The 16,515-nt window shown below is 36.8% G+C and overlaps 1 long non-coding RNA gene across 1 annotated transcript in view; it reads left to right on the forward strand.

Moving 5' to 3' along the window:
- The window catches only part of LOC122805482, a 1,542,547-nt gene that overhangs the window by 1,067,558 nt on the left and 458,474 nt on the right, over positions 1-16,515 (forward strand). Inside the window, exon 3 of the long non-coding RNA XR_006365371.1 lies at positions 1,492-1,605. This is a non-coding gene — a long non-coding RNA (uncharacterized LOC122805482). The remainder of the gene's footprint in view (positions 1-1,491; positions 1,606-16,515) is intronic.

Raw genomic sequence — 16,515 nt, forward strand, 5'->3', positions numbered from 1 at the left:
AGGTAGGATTCCATATCATGACCCTCAGTTAGTATTCTAATAGGAAGTAAGCTGACGGTATTCACAGCAAAAGTCACCAGTTCAATCAATGGCTACCATAGTTGCACCAGGTTCTGATCAGTTTCTACTTTTGACTCAAAAATCATTTTAAAAAATTAAGTCTTACTGGAGTCATTGGGGAAGAGAAAAAGAAAAATGTCCCACAGAGGAAACATGTCAGGGAAACAACAGCACCAATTCTATAAGAAATTATTAGCCGAAAATGCACTGTACTTGACCACAGAGATATTGCAAAGAAAGCAATATGCAGAACCTTTGTTCTGTGTCTGTGTGTACATCAACAGTTAAGTCGAAGAAATCTCTAGAGGTACCAGATTGTCAAAATCACAGTTTTGTGCAATAAACCATAAATTATTTCAGAATAATAGCCTGCTTGGCTTGTAGATCAAAACAGAAATACAACAGTGCTTGTGGTTACTTTCCGCCAATTGTTTATAGTTTCACAACACACCTTGAGGGAACACTTTAAAACTCCAGTCATAGGACTTGACAAGGCCCTTATTCCAGCTGGTTATTACATAGTTTTCCTAACTGCACCTGTGTCAAAATGTGTGTGTGTGTGTGTGTGTGTGTGTGTGTGTGTGTGTGTGTGTGAGACCAAAATGTAATTAAGTGCAATTTAATGTTTCCTGTATTACAGGAAGGGCACCTAAAATACACACAGATATTTTTTTACCTGCCAAAATGAGAAAAATGTATTTCAGTCAAACCAAATTATTTTCTAGCATGTCAAAGTATAGCATAGATAAGTGAAAAATGGACATTGTGGACTCTACTTCATCTTCAGAAGATTCATCAATGTATTAAATTGCTTGTAATTTAAAATAATTGTATCCAAATTTTGTTGTAATTGTCTGTCTACTGTTATTGTAAAAGTATGCAGCATGCAGATAACTGTCTAGTGTGGCTGGCACTTGTAATTTGTAATGCATTATATTCCATGTACTGTATTATGTTCCATTCTGCCCTACTCTACTGTATTCTTTTGTATTCTGTTCTATTTTAATATATCCCATTCTATTCAATTCTATTCTATTCTGTCAGACTGCACCACAGGCAGTTATATTAACTTCTTATTATTTTATCAGTTTAGAAATTAATATTTATTATGTGCCAGACTTTTTTCCCCAACACTCATGCACACATATCTGAGAAATACACATTAATTCAGTTCTAGTGCACCTTTTTACAAAACCACAGAAAAAAAATACATTTCCCCTTTTTTCTGGTGATGGTCACATTAGTAGTTTACTCCTACCACATGTAGCTATGGGGAGCTTGCCATCTGTATAAAACATGGGCCCAATGAATGCATACGTTATGAATGTTACTTCTATGAAAAATATTAAAGCATACTATGTACAATATGAATGCAGAAAGAGAATGCATTTCTGAAGTCACTGAATTGTTTATATTTTTTACTTATTTTAGGACAACACGTTTTAAAGACATTGAAGAATCTCTGCTTGTCTTTGAAATGAAGTTTAGTATACAATGTGCTCATACTAATGAAGCAGAAAAAAATGTTGTTGACACTTAGCTCTGGTAAGCAAGCTTTCATTAAACTGCTACTTCCGTTTTATAGTATGCTGTGACCTAGGGATTCAAAATGTTTAGAATGTGAGGAATTCTACTTACTGTACAAGTACTACAGTTGTTGTTGCTAAAATATAAAGCGTAATAGCTGCATTATGACAAATTTCTTATTTATTTATTGTCCTATCTGTAAAGTCTGCATTAATGCATTATAACCAGTTATTTTGTTGAAGGCATTATTTACATCACACATAATACTCATAAATATATGAATATGGTAATAAACCCTTCCCATTTGCAGTAAATGTCATAAAATAAAATGCACTCAAATGTATTGACTGTCTTTTTACAAGAAAATAAAAACTGTACATGAGACACAGTATATAAACAAATACTATAAATTATGATGCATATAACAAAGTATTAACATTTATGTATTGATGTCTTTCTCATTTAATCTTTCCACCCTGTTTTACACAAATTTGACAGGATAGATCCTGTATGTATTTTTATTATTTTGGATTAAATCGAGTTAAATAATAGCTGTGGTGAGCCTCTTCTGTTGCTGTTTGACAGGATAGATACTCACGGATTAAACCAATGAATACATGAACATTTCTAGTTGTGCTATGTACCATAATATCTCTTTCAATGTATATAATTAGCAAGTTTAATGAGTCATTGTTTTTGCCTCATGTTCCCTGATCTAATTCATGTATCAACAAGCTTCATAAAGAAGTAATTCAATTAAAAAAATATTGATTTAAGGCAATATTACCTTCTCAGCATCTCATTGGACACTGAATTTCAGGAATGACACTGGGAATATTAAATCAAAATAAACTGGTGAGTATAATCACATGATGGTTTAAGTGACAATGTGTGAACATATCATGGTGGAAGCATATGAATTATTAAACATCTGGTTTACACTTCAGAAACACATTATTAACTGCGAGAATAGTTGGTTAGTTCTGCAGAGTAAAGTAAATGCAGCAATGAGAATGAAACTGAAAGCAACAGTGCCACAGATTTTTGGTATTTTATTTGTTTCTCCTTTAAGGCAAATATTTTCAAGTCATGAGGCATAGCCGCTAACCCCATCAAGTAAGCTATTATTGTAGTTGTCAGTTGACCTTTATTTGGTAACCATGCCTACATTAACCGGCTGTTTATTATTTAATTCATTTATAACTCCTTGTTTTAGCACCAATGAAGTTTAGACTTGCTGAAGTGAGCACAGCTTCAGCATATACAGTGCTGTAATAAATATATTGATTTATGAATGTAGTGAATAAACAATACAGATATCCAAATTAAATGGTGTAACCCCCTTGAGGTCTATATAGAAAGTGAACTTGATCTTCACATATCTTCATATAGCTAGTTCAGGTTCATACTTATATGTACCCCATACCTTGCAGCTACCTTAAATTCAGGTAGGGAAATTGTCTCTGTCATGGCCTGTGCTTTGTTACCCTGATGATTTTAAAATGAACCATAAATATATAATGCACATATCTTGAGATATTTCATATGACTTTTCATTATTATTTAATTGTCATTTACATAAATCCAATTCTGTTGTCCTTACAATTACTTTCAGCTCTCAAATAGTCCAAACAGCAGTGTGGTTTCTACATTTGCCTTCCATATCTAAATATTGGGACTATTCATATTGGGCTTCTTTGTGGAGTATTTACTGATGCACTACAGCTTTATCTGGAGATATGGCTTAAGGCTTCTCTTGGCCTACAATTCTTAACTATCACAGTTGTTATAGTGTCTGTTTTCCTGCAACAGGTCGGGTTGGTCATCCAGGAAGGTTTATTTTGACGTATGGTTTGGTATTGTCTACCATTTGCTTTATGCCTTTCCCAAGAACAACATAAGGTCATCACTGTACTACTTCTCCCACTATTTCAAGTTTGGGGTGCAAATGTATCCTCACACTATTTGCCTTGTTTTCTCCTATTTGTAAACCTGTCAGTCTTGTTCAAATTGTATTTTTGCTGATTTCTCACCGTCAAAAACTGAGTAAGGACAATATTCTTAAGTTTTGTAACAGATCTTCCTCTCAAACTTTTTCATAGTTTGTAAAGTTCTCTCTTCTTGCTCAACAAATTGAGTACTGTATGCACTAGTGGTGACATGTCCAAATTACCTTTCATGTGCATGTCTACTAAAATGTTTACATTTGCTTTGCAGACCATTGTCAGATATATCGTGTATCCTTTCTCTGGAATATATACTTTAACACTCTAATAACTGTTGAACACGTTGTACCTTTCAGTATGAGTATTTTGGTAAACATGGAGTAAGAATCCAGAAGTAAGATGCATAACTTCCTTTAATTAAAATAAATCAGTAGCCATTTGACTCCATTCATGATGATACATTTCAGTAAGGGAATGACAATGTCAGTTCACAGCTGTTGATCTGAATTCTCATTATTATATGATCTTATAGTCATGGCATGACTGTCCTACTTTTTCTGAGTCAAGATATTTGGTTAATATGTTATGCCTTGGCCTTTTCAGTTTATTCCTCCAAGGTTTGATTAGTGCATTGTCTCAAGCATTCATCTTCTCCGGGAGCAATTATTCAGTCATAATTTGAATATTAAACCTTAGACACAATATATTTTTTCAACTGAATTTCTTTCCTTGCAGATAATTTCTGCTCATTCCTACCACTTACTGTGATGTATTTCAGTATTTACATTTCTAAGCCTGTGCCATTTTATCTCCGGAAATATTTTTCTTTTTTTTTTTCTTTCATTGGTAATATCATGATTACCCAAAACATATATAGTTCTTATTATAACAGTTTTTCATGCTTCTCTAGCAAATCTAATCTCTTTTTATCCATTATGTTTAGTTCTTTGTATGGACCACATTTCAGTTTGAGACCATACATTTAAATTAAGTAACATTATCTGCAGACTAGGATGTACTTTATACAAAGAATTTTAGAATATGATTTGCAAGTGTCTGTGGTCTGTAGATACCTTCATAGAACATCTCCATTAAAATACTCTTGTGTACATATCTTACCTTTATATCTGCAAACACCCTGGACCTGTATACGTGTTAACTTTCCATCTGTAAACAAACTGGACCTATAAGTGACTGACCTGTTTTTCCATAGGGTGACTTCTTATACAGTTCTGACTTGCAGATATATACAGCGCAGCTAGCTTATTAATATTGGAAGCATTTGTCAGTAGATTATTAAGCAATTTTAAAGATCTTTACTTGTTTGTTATTCCTTTCTTTGCCTCTAAGAAAGGGGACAAAGTAAAACATAGGCTTAGTTAGCACAGACAAAAAATATTACACAATTCTGCAGCATTCCCAAACCTTCTGCCACTTTCATTTGTCTTCTGGCTGTAAGATTTGGACAATAAAGTTGAGTTTCTGCATAATGCTTTAATCACTCTAAGATTAGAATATCAACCTTGCATTTCAGATATATACATTTTACTTTAATTTGTCCTTTAGTAACTGAAAATGATACTATCTTCTTTTTTAGCAGCTATAACAATCACTTTTCAGAGTCTTATTGCAATGATGTCACCCTAATATATCATCTATCATGTTTACAATAGAGTCCAATCCTTCATTTACCTGACAAAAACTCTTAGGTTGCAGCAACTGGTGACATGATAGCACATGGAAATTTGAGTAATCTCTGCATTAGAAAGTGAACGTTAAATATACAGAATTTGGAGTATTATATGTCAGAAACCCTAGTTTGTATATAATAATAAAAGCTACTTCTTCAGGTTTAAACAATACATACTTCGGTATTCGATCTTCGGTTCACCCCACATCGATGTTGTCTTTGGCTACAAGTTGACTCCACTGTGTCCTATCAGCTGCTGCTTCTTTAGCTTCCTCCCAAGTAATATTCAGGGGATGGAGGTCTCTTGTTACAACTCCCTTCCAGTTTTGCCGAGGTCTGTCTGTTTTTTTCTTGTATCCAGCTAGTTCCTAGTTGAGGGATTGTATAGGAATCCTGCTAGTGTCCATGTTGTTAACATGACCAAACCAACATAGTCTTCTTTCCATAATGATATTTTAAGTTTCCATTGTTGCATTCTTTCTTTAACACTCTCATTTTTTTACTTTGTCCTTCCACGATATTCCCAAAATGCATCTTAATCATTTATGATGAGCAGCCTCAAGTTTTCTCATGGCTGATGCTGTGATTGGCCGTAGCTCAGCACCATATAAGGGTATAAACAGCAACAGTGCTTGGTATAGCTTCACCTTTGCGGACAGTGCAATGTTTTTGTTCTCCAGATTTTGGATAGTCTAGTGAATGCTGCACTTGCTTTTCCAAGTCTAACCAGAACTTCCTTCTCGCAGTTACCTGTATGAGAGATGAAACTGCCCAGGTACGACAAGTTTTTTCATATCTTATATTGTTGCTACAGCCACTATGTCTTTGTTGTCATTCCATGCTTCACTGACCAACACTTTGCATTTGTCAGGATTCATTTTGAAGCCTACATTCCCACCCTGTTTCTCCACTGATATGGTTATTGTCTGCAACCCACTCCATGTTGTATCATTAAGAGCTATTTCATCAGCAAAGACCAAGTCATATAGCTTGTTGTCATCGACCCATTCCAGTCCCACTGAGTTTTCATGCAATGCTTTCCACATGACCCAATCAATAACTATTGCAAATAATAAGGGAGACAGTGTACATCCCTGTCATATGCAAGTGACCACCAGAAACCAGTCAATGTATTCATTATTCACCTGAACTGTGCACTTGCTATCTTGATACAGACTCTTAAAGAGTGTAATGAATTTTTGAGGAATCCCGTATTCTGCCAAGATGTACCATAGTGATGGTCTACGTGTAAAGTCAAAGGCTTTTTTGAAGTCTACAAAGTTGACAATGACTGGATTCTTCCACGCTGTTTTTTTTTCTATAATCTGTTTTAGTGCAAATATCTGGTCAGTCCAGGATCGACCTGTTCTAAATCCAGCCTGTTCCTTTCTGAGTCTGTCATCAATTGCTCCTTTCAATCTGTTCAGTTGGTGAAAGCTTTGCCTGGGACTGACAACAATATGATTCCATGCCAAGTCATGCAGTCTCTAAGATCTCCCTTTTTTGGTAAAGAGATGATGATGCCATTTTTCTAGTCATTAGGTACCTTTTCTTGAGTCCATATGTTGTTTAAGAGACATGTGAAATATTCACTGAAGATGTAGCATATTTTAACAACTCTGGTTTTATCTGGTCTGTTCCACGAGCTTTTCCATTCTTTAGTTTGGCTATGGCTTCCTTTACTTCAGTCTCACTTGGCCATCACTGCTGAAGTCATGCAGATCATCTGGTGTGGGGCAGATTAGTACAGATTCAAAATGTTCTTGCCATCTCTTTAATTGTTCCTCTTGTGTTTTTGCACTTTTTCCATTTGCTAATCTAATAGGTTGCCTCTGTTTATTCTCGTCCGTACATTCTTTGGCAACACGATATAATGCACTTGAATTTCCAATCGCTGTCATTGTTTCTGCCTTTGCTGCCAGTTTCTCATCTAATAACTTTTTCTCATTCTTGCACAATTTTTTGATGCATTTATCTTTCTGTTTATACTTTTTTTCAATATTTTATTTTTCAAATTTTTGTTTGTAATATATCATAAAATGAAAAACAGACGTTTGAAACTATTTATACAGTTTGCAATAACAGTTATTTCAACATGTTAGTTACATACACTATGTACAGCAAGTGCTAAAGTAGTATATTTCATTTAACTTGTCATTCCAATACTATACCTGTCTAGATCCTTAAAAGAGGGAAAAAAAACAGTAGGACTATGTTATCTATCATGTACAAGGAAAGGAAAGCTTAATGTCCTTTGTTTAGGTTTAATTAATTTTTGGTAAATCCTATCCTGCTTTTTCGTATTAAGATATGATCAAGGAGAAAGCTGCAACTTTGCTTAAAATAAGCCTACTTGTTTATGGTCTTTGTTATTATTTTATGTGTTGAAATGTATTTAATTGCCATGCTTTTAAAACCAGACCATGATATCTGGTTCTATCCAACCAGTTCTGAGTGAAGTATAGTTTAAGGAAAAAAGGGTAATTAGTACAAATAGGTTTTGTTTAGGAATCTTCTGGGAAGTAATGTGCAAAATAGCAAATTCCCATGACAACATGGATTTTTCAGATCCCAGTTTTTCCAGTTTAACTCCTAGTGAACACCACAACTTATACGTATATTTACAACTCCAAAATATATGGATTAGGTCTGCTCTTTGAGACTGGCAATAAAGACAGATTGGAGAAGTTTTTGCTTTGAATTTATTAATCTTTACTGGAGTCAGATAAACATTATTTGTAATCATTATCTGGATATACATGAGGTTTTTTGTTTGAACAGGATTCGTTTTATTGATTTAAGCTCCAAAGAAAACTGACAAACCACTTAACAAAACAAAAAAGAGGCAAAAAAAAACAGAAGCAAACTGTTTTTGTATGTTAGCGCTTTCATCAAGTTTAATAACTCAACTTCTTCAGACAGACAACCATATCAAATACACTTAAATACTAAATACAAAATCACATGATCAAGGGTAAAAGTCATATGACCAAACTTTTAAAGTGACCACATTACTTTTCTGATAAAAAAATTTGAATGCATATAAAGTAATTTAAAATACATTTAAAATACCATCCGCCCTCTGAAAAAAGATTCAGCATCCTCATTTTTAAAAATGCACAAATAATGTAAAATTGTAAACTATTCAATGAGTCAAACTTTTCAGTTTCAGCACACAGACTATAGAACACAGACCATTTAATCATGGTTGATTACAGGCATGTGTTCTAATCATACCTCTCAACCTGGAAACATCAAAAATCTGGACAAGGCCCATGAAAAATAGGTGCAAATCGGTATGCTGATTAACATACAATTAGCATACATAATTATGTAACCCCCACCCACTCTGATGGAATTATGAGATACCAACTTTCAAATGCAAGCTGAAGAACAGACAACCAAAATATGGCACTAGAGTCCCCCTGCAGCCATTCCAATGTACTTTACCTGGCTATTTTGTCCCATTAACAATAAACAGAAATGTGCATACTGCTTTACTTCTACATTGATTATTTGGATTTTATTTTTACATATTATAGCACAATACACAAACACTAATAGACATCTGCTAAACAAAGCAATACTGTCTCACAATGAAAATAAACATTGCATTAAAACTCACATTCATTGAAACAGCAATGAAACCCACACCACATCCAAAGAAAATGCATCTGGCCAGTGGCGGATAAAGATTACCTTTGGGCTGTTTTCATCGTAGACCCCTTGCACACAAAACAAGAAACATACATGTGTTCTTTGACACACCTCCCTGACTTTATTAAATTATATTCCTTGTATAATACAGCACACTTGTTAGATGTAGAGCGCATGTTAAATTTATTGTTTGAACATTTTTCCAGTAGGCAATGAAACAAAATGTACCAAAGATAAAACTGCCCAATTCAGAACATTTAGGTTCATAGGTAAGTACTAGACTATTGACCCAAGGGACTATATAAGCCTAGCCAAAAAGGTACCCTGGCTTTCACCACCCAAGAAAATTATTTTCCTCTGCCCCTGTCAAGCATAGCCACAGAGGTGATCCCCGGGGTGAATTTCCTATTTCCCAACTAATCATCAAGATTTTTCTAGAAGTATGCTAATGAGCTTTGTTTGATATAGATAGGTAGTTTGTTCCAAAGTATGAGAAGTCTCTGGGACAGGAATCTATCCCTCCAGTATGCTCTGTTTATTGTAGTGACAATGTTTAGGTCCCTAGAGCATGTAGCTCGGAAGGACTGGGATTTCTTTAAGTGGAGCATGTCCAACAGCTCTGGGTTTCACATAGCTTTGTATGTTAGTCAGAGATTGCCACTGAGTAGGCGATATGCGATTGAGTAAAGCTGGAGTTTTTTGAGATGCTCTGTGTAGGGCATCTGTTTGAGGCTGGTAATCCTCTTTGTGGGGTATTTTTGCGGCCTTTCCAGTTGTTGTAGATGTCTTCTGAGGTACATACCAAAAGGGGCACTGTTCTCTATAATGGGTCTAATGAGGGACGAGTAGAGGGGAACAATGATCTCTTTTTTCCTGGATGAGAAACCTTTTGTGATGAGGTGTGCTACATAGAAGGATTTACTGACTACTGTGGCAATGTGATTATCAAAGGAGAGACTACTGTCCAACTTTGTCCCAAGGTCTCTTATCACACTTTTGGTGTTAAGTAGACTACCACCTATGTGGTAGCTCATGGGTACAGAGGTTTTACCAAGGGGAATGCCAGTGCACTTTTTGGCATTGAGCTTGAGGCCATGGCTTTGACAGCAGGCATCTGTCTCCGTAAGGCACTTTTGTAGGATGTCCACATCATTAGGAGTTTTGATTATGGCTCCACTACCTTTAACACTGTAGAAAACTGTGAACTTCATTAGCCAAAGACCTTCTGTGTTAGCCTGTACTTTAGAAAAGTAGATACTAAACAGGAGAGGACTCAGGACTGAACCCTGTGGTACTCCACTTGTCACTGGTCTGAAGTCGGATTTGGAGTCTGCTACTTTCACAGTGTGAGTTCTGTCAGAAGCCAATTGGCAACCCATCTTGTGACATAGGGATTTAAACCTAGTTTAGTGAGTTTATCTATAATTCCAGAGTGGGGGATGGTGTCAAAAGCACTGATGAGATCTAGCTAGGCTGTGTAAACTACCTTACCCTCGTCTACAGCTTTGGTGACTGCTTCAAAATAGTCTATCAGGTTTAGGAGGCATGATCTACCTTTACAACCCCAAACTGGGTGGGGTCAAGAGTTTGGAGAGTACCAATGTCTTTGTGTATAAGATCCATGACGATATATTCCATGGCCTTGCAGACCAGGCTCATTAGGCTAATGGGGTGGTAGTTCCCGGGGTCCATGGTGACTCCTCCTTTGTGGAGTGGGATAACTGTTGCTGTATGCCATTCAGTGGGCACAAAGCCTGAGGTGAGGCAACATGGTGCTTAGGTGAGGTGCCAGTTCATGTAGAACACAGCCTGGGATGTTGTCAGGTCCCATGGATGCTGTGTTCTTGGCTTTGGAGAGTGTGTTTTTTACCTGTGTAGCCATGATTACAGGAACTTTGTATTCTTCTGGTTTAGAGATGGGCCCTTTAGGGGCTGAGAGTGGGGTAAAGTTAGCACTGAACCTATCTGCCAGGATGTTGGCAATATCAGTTGGTTCTGTATATTTAGTGCCATTGTGCTGTAACTCAGAGCACATCTGATTGTTGCCATTGAGATTCTTGACATAGCTATAGACTGCATTGTGGTTGTCTTTAGAATCAGTGGCAATTTTGTTTTCATAACTAGCTTTGGATGATTTTTATGAAGGATCTCAGCTTTTTACAGAGGTTGACCAGGGAGTTCCTCCAATCATAGGATTTTACTCTTTTTTGCAACAGTTTCTTTCTTCTGTTGTAGAGTTTATTTATGGCAGGGGACCACCAGATTGGCTTTGTTTTGTTTTTTTTGGAGGATAGCATCTTGGTTCTGTTAGGGATAGGACAATCCATGCACTCGTGTAAGTGCTTATAAAGTGCATTTGTATAGGATTCAGTAGTCGTACCACTATTGTCCATCTGCATGGGTGTTTTGAAGTTTGCCACTTCTGCCATTCCATCATTAATTTCTATCATAAAAGTTTGCATCCACACACACACTTTTTTCTTATAATGCAGCACAGAATATAATCATTCTGATTTTATGTTCCTGAATTTGGGTTAATATTTTTTGCTCTTTCCACTGAGACACAAATGCCCTTGTGCATGACATTTTTTCACTTTTGTTCTGTCTGTAACTATACCTTTGACTTGTTATACCCACCCCCTTTAAAAGTAGAACACAGTACAGTATCAGCAATGCATCTACATACTGTGGGAGTAGAACCCATAGTCTTATGCATCAAAAGCAAGTATTTAACCTGATATGCTATTAACAATGCAAGCAGACTCAACATAAGCAACACTAAACTTCTCTTCCCCTGAAGCTCTCAGCTCCTTGAAAAATCCAATCATCACTCAACTGTATCTGTCAACTTTGCAGTACAAGAAATCTGGAAAAAGCCAAATTTTATTTGGGGGGTGGGTGGACAAAAGCCCAAAAACCAGGGACACATTTTAAACATTGCTTGTATAATTTTGGAAAGTTGCTAGAATAAAATGTTGTGTTACTACCATGCATTGCACTGCCAAGTCTTGAACCCAGGAACCCGTGCACAATAGTCAGAGCAATATACCACTATACCATTTCAGCAGTTTCCTGAAAGAAGAGAACTTTAGGAAGACTGAAACTTAAATGGCTATCATTTAGTGAATTCAGTTCTCACTTCTCACCATAGCTGTCAACCTCTTAGCACAAAAATCCTGGACAAAGCCAATGATGGGGTAATACAGAATTCAGTTCTCACTTTTCACCATAGCTACTCTCAAACTGTTAGCACAAAAAAACTGAACAAAGCCAATAATGGGTGAATACAGCCCCCAAAATAAGGACACTTTTCTAATACTGATCGTATAAACTCAGAAAAATGCTAGAATAAAAGGTTTTGTGAAACCATTTATTTTCTGAAGAATATTAAGTCTGAAATTCAAATGCCTGTCATTATTTAGTGAATTCCATCCTTTAGCGATTTTCCACAATAAAAGGTTTTGTGTTACCATTTATTTTCTGAAGAATATGAAGTCTTAAATTCAAATACCTGTCATTATTTAGTGAATTCAATCCTTTAGTGATTTGCCACAAATCCTGAAAAAACACAGATTTTATGAGGAACAGATCAAAAATATTGGGGCATTTACACACACACACACACACACACACACACACACACACACACACACACACACACACCTACCTTCAGCCTGAACAAAATAACAACATGCCAGCCACTGGTGATAAATTCTTTCTGTTTGTTCACCCTGGTTCCTGCTTGTTGATCTATCCATTTGAAATAATTCCAAATGAGAGAGAACCATTCGCAGAATAGATCCATTTGTCATTGCAGATCCATTTGAAAGCAGAATAGAGGTGTTTGAATAAAAACTGTTTCTTGCTTATGTACTAGCTCAATTCTGACAGCTCAAACACGAAAAAGAAAATTAAAAATAAAAAAAAGGCTGAGGAAAAAGTCGGAAATGAAGGGGTGCCACTCGGGAATTGTGGCATCCTATTAGTTTGACCCCAAAACTCAGTACAAAATGAGTAATTCATTAAGGTTGGAGGTATGGTTCTAATCTGCCATATTAACTCACACTGCTCAAGTCGTAGAGTTTGTGAACCTCCCCTTTCATCATACTCAACTTGATCTATCACTCTGAATAAAAATGAATGTCCTGGCTGATTGATCACATGTTTAGCTAAAGCACTTTCCAACCTCCCTTTTCAAATATTATATAGGTGTTCATAAACATGCTCTTTTAATTTCCGGTCAGTCTTGCCTATGTACAAACTAGAACAAGACTAGCACTGGGCTAAATACACCAGTTACAGTTGTACTTGCCCTTACAAGTATACTTTCTCCCCTTCAGTGTGTCAGTGTGTATGTATAACCCACATCTATAGGCTTACAATAGGCACAGGCCTCACATTTAAACATACCTTGTTGATATGTCAGCCCCAAATTTTTAAATTCTAATAACCTTTCAGGTTTTGAGCTCCTCTAAAAATAAATTTAGGGTTAGCACATAGTTTATTCACTAAGGACCCCTCTGATGCTATTACACTCCAATTCTTAATCAAGACCTGTTTAATGTTGCCAGAATCAATATTGTAAGGGGTTATAAAAGTCAAGGGATAGCTTACTATTTTACTTTGTTGGATATCATCACTCACTGTACCCCCCCATTTCCATTATACATTGTCCACACCCCAAGATAGCTTTGAAATAACCCACATTCCTTTTCATTTGAACTTCATTCACCAATTCTTCCAGTAAGGGTGCTGGGTAGCCTCTCTTCAAAAACATTTGGACTAACAAGTCACATTCAGTCATAAAATCAAAATTAGTAGTGCACATTCTGGCTGCTCTTATGAGCTGTCCCTTCACAACAGATTTTTTTCTGCTACCAAGGGTGACCACTAGTAAAGTACAAAAAGGAGTTCAAATATGCCTCCTTTCTATAGACCTTTGCTTTATAACATCTAGTCTATCTATCCTTAGACAAATTCACATCAGAAATGCTATCTTGTCTGTATTGAATATGTGGGTGAATATTAGAAATTCTGTTGATAAATCATGTCCACCCTTAAATATAATAAAAATATCATCCAATCATCTGGTGTAGTAGAAAATGTGCTGAATAAAGGGATTATTATTACATACAAATTCACTCTCCCAATGTGCCATAACTAAGTTAGCCAAACTGGTTCCTAATGGGGAGCCCATGGTTACACCCTTATAGGTTCATAGGTTCATACTAGGCTATCTGCCCTAGGGCATTTATAAGCCTAGCCAGAGTGTGTTTGGCTTTCACCACCCATTTTAAATGAATTTTGCTATGCCCTTTTTCGAGGTTAGTATACTGTGCCTCTGTCTAACAGTGACACAGAAGTGATACCAGGGGTAAACCTATGATCTCCCATCCACTCATCAAGATTCCTCTGGAAGAGAGTCAATGAGGGACTCTGCCTAACCTGGACTAGGATTTTATTCCAGAGTGAAGGGAGCCTCTGGGTTATAAATCTGTCCCTCCAGCATGTCCTATTTATTTCAGTGCTGAGGTTCAAGTCTCTCGAGCACGTAGCTTGATGGGATTTGGATTTTCTGAGGTGCAGCATGTCCATTAATTCCGGGTTGGACATGGCTTTATACATCAGGCACAGATCGCCTCTGAGCAGGTGGTATGCCACTTAGTAGAGCTGGAGTTTGTTTAACTGGGCAGCATATGGCATCTGTTTGAGCCCTTTGATCCTCTTGGTGAGGTACTTTCAGGGTCTTTCCAGTTTCTGCAGGTGTCTGGTAAGGTACATCCCAAAAGGGGCATTGTACTCAATTATGGGCCTGATGAGGGATGAGTAAAGAGGCACGATGACCTCCCCTGATCTAGAGGTGAATCCCTTCATGATTAGGTGGGCTATATAAAATGTTTTTCTAACCACTTTGGCCACGTGGTTGTCAAATGAGAGATTGCTATCAATTTGGGTCCCCAGGTCCCTAATTACTTCTTCCGTACTTAATGGATTACCACCTATGTGGTAATTTGTAGGCACTTTGTTTTTGCCAAAGGGGATGACTATACACTTTTTGATGTTTAGCTTCAGGCCATGACTCTGGCACCAGTTGTCTGTTTCTATGAGGCCCTTTTGTAGGATGCTTGTGTCAGCTGGAGAGTCAATTATGGCGCCCAGTTTGCAGTCATCTGTGAACTTGGTCAGCCACAGTCCTTCAGTGTTAGCCTGTACCTCGAGAAATATATACCGAATAAGAGAGGTCCCAGGAGTGAGCCTTGTGGGACCTTTTTCTGCAAATAATATTTACCCTCAAACAAGAAGAAATTATTTCTCAAAATAATATCCAATAATTCCTGTATAAGCGAAACATTAATGTTACTAACACTCCTCCTAGCTAAAAGTAGGCTCACCCATTCAATTCCTAGATCTTGCATAATTACAGTATAAAGGTCATTCACATCTACAGTAGCAAAGTTAAAATCAGGTTCGAAATTCAAACTGTTGATGTTCTCCAAGAAGGATCATGAGTCTTTGCAAATATAAGGTTCCTTCACTACATACTGTTTTATTAATTAGTTTCATTGATGTTTTAAATGACTGGGGTTTTTGTTTGTCATTAAATTCTGGATTTTGTTTTGTCCAATAGTTTGAAAATAGAATAGAAGAGTAATATTTTAGGGATGCAATCAATTTATATGAGTTTGATAACATCTTTTTCTTTGAGTTTAATACATTCACTATATTTCTGCATGTATTGATATTATCTTCATTTATGTCAGGCTTTTCCATAAATTGAGTACACAGTTCTCTAATTTGTCTTAGGATCTTTCTGTTTATATTCTTCAAAGTGTCTAATGACTGGCCAGTTTGGTATGCTTGCTCTTGTCTTTGTTGCATCGTGAATCAATGTCTTTTCCAAATTTCACATGTTATCCATGCTTCTTTTCTTCTGCCTCTCTTATACCCAATTGTTTCTTCTCCACTCTCAGGATGATTGTCTTGAACTGTTCCCATTGCTGTTCAATGTCATCTTCTGCAGTCTGCAGGGCAGATAATCGGTTTTGGATCTTGATGGTGTATCTGGTTTGCATGTCAGGTGATGTCAACATGTCAGTGTTAAATCAAGGTAATACTGGCTTTTTTTTTTTTGGTTCTTGAGTTTTGCTTTCATTGACACAACCACATAGTCGTTGTCAGATGCGACATCAGCTCCCTGTTGTAATCTGACATCTTGAAGCATACTCGTCCAGCAGTGAGATATGCAAATGTGATATGCTCTGTTTTATTTACTTTATTGAGAACTTACAAATCAGAACAAGTACAGAGCATTTATTTCTGTTTTTCCTCCATCCTTTATGGTACTTCCCTAGCAGCCTCATACCTGCTCTCTCCAGGTCTACTGGCTCTCTCCTTGCCACCTGGACTAACTTCAATCCAGTGTTGCTGGGTCCAGTCATGGAGCTAGGTATCCAGGGGCTTGGCATATCTGTGCTACTATATGGGAGAGATTTTGCTTATGACCTATCTTCTCCCTCCCTTTCAACCTTAATGGTGTGCCTGGGGGGTGAGTGTTCAAAAGAGTCAGAGGCATATCAACCCACCTTCACAGTAGCTCAGTCATGTCTGTGCCCAGTTGCCCACTCTTTAGGAACA

This window comes from Protopterus annectens, chromosome 6.part1 (assembly GCF_019279795.1).
Source record: "Protopterus annectens isolate FY-2018-M chromosome 6.part1, PAN1.0, whole genome shotgun sequence".
NCBI classification, from domain to species: Eukaryota; Metazoa; Chordata; order Ceratodontiformes; family Protopteridae; genus Protopterus; species Protopterus annectens.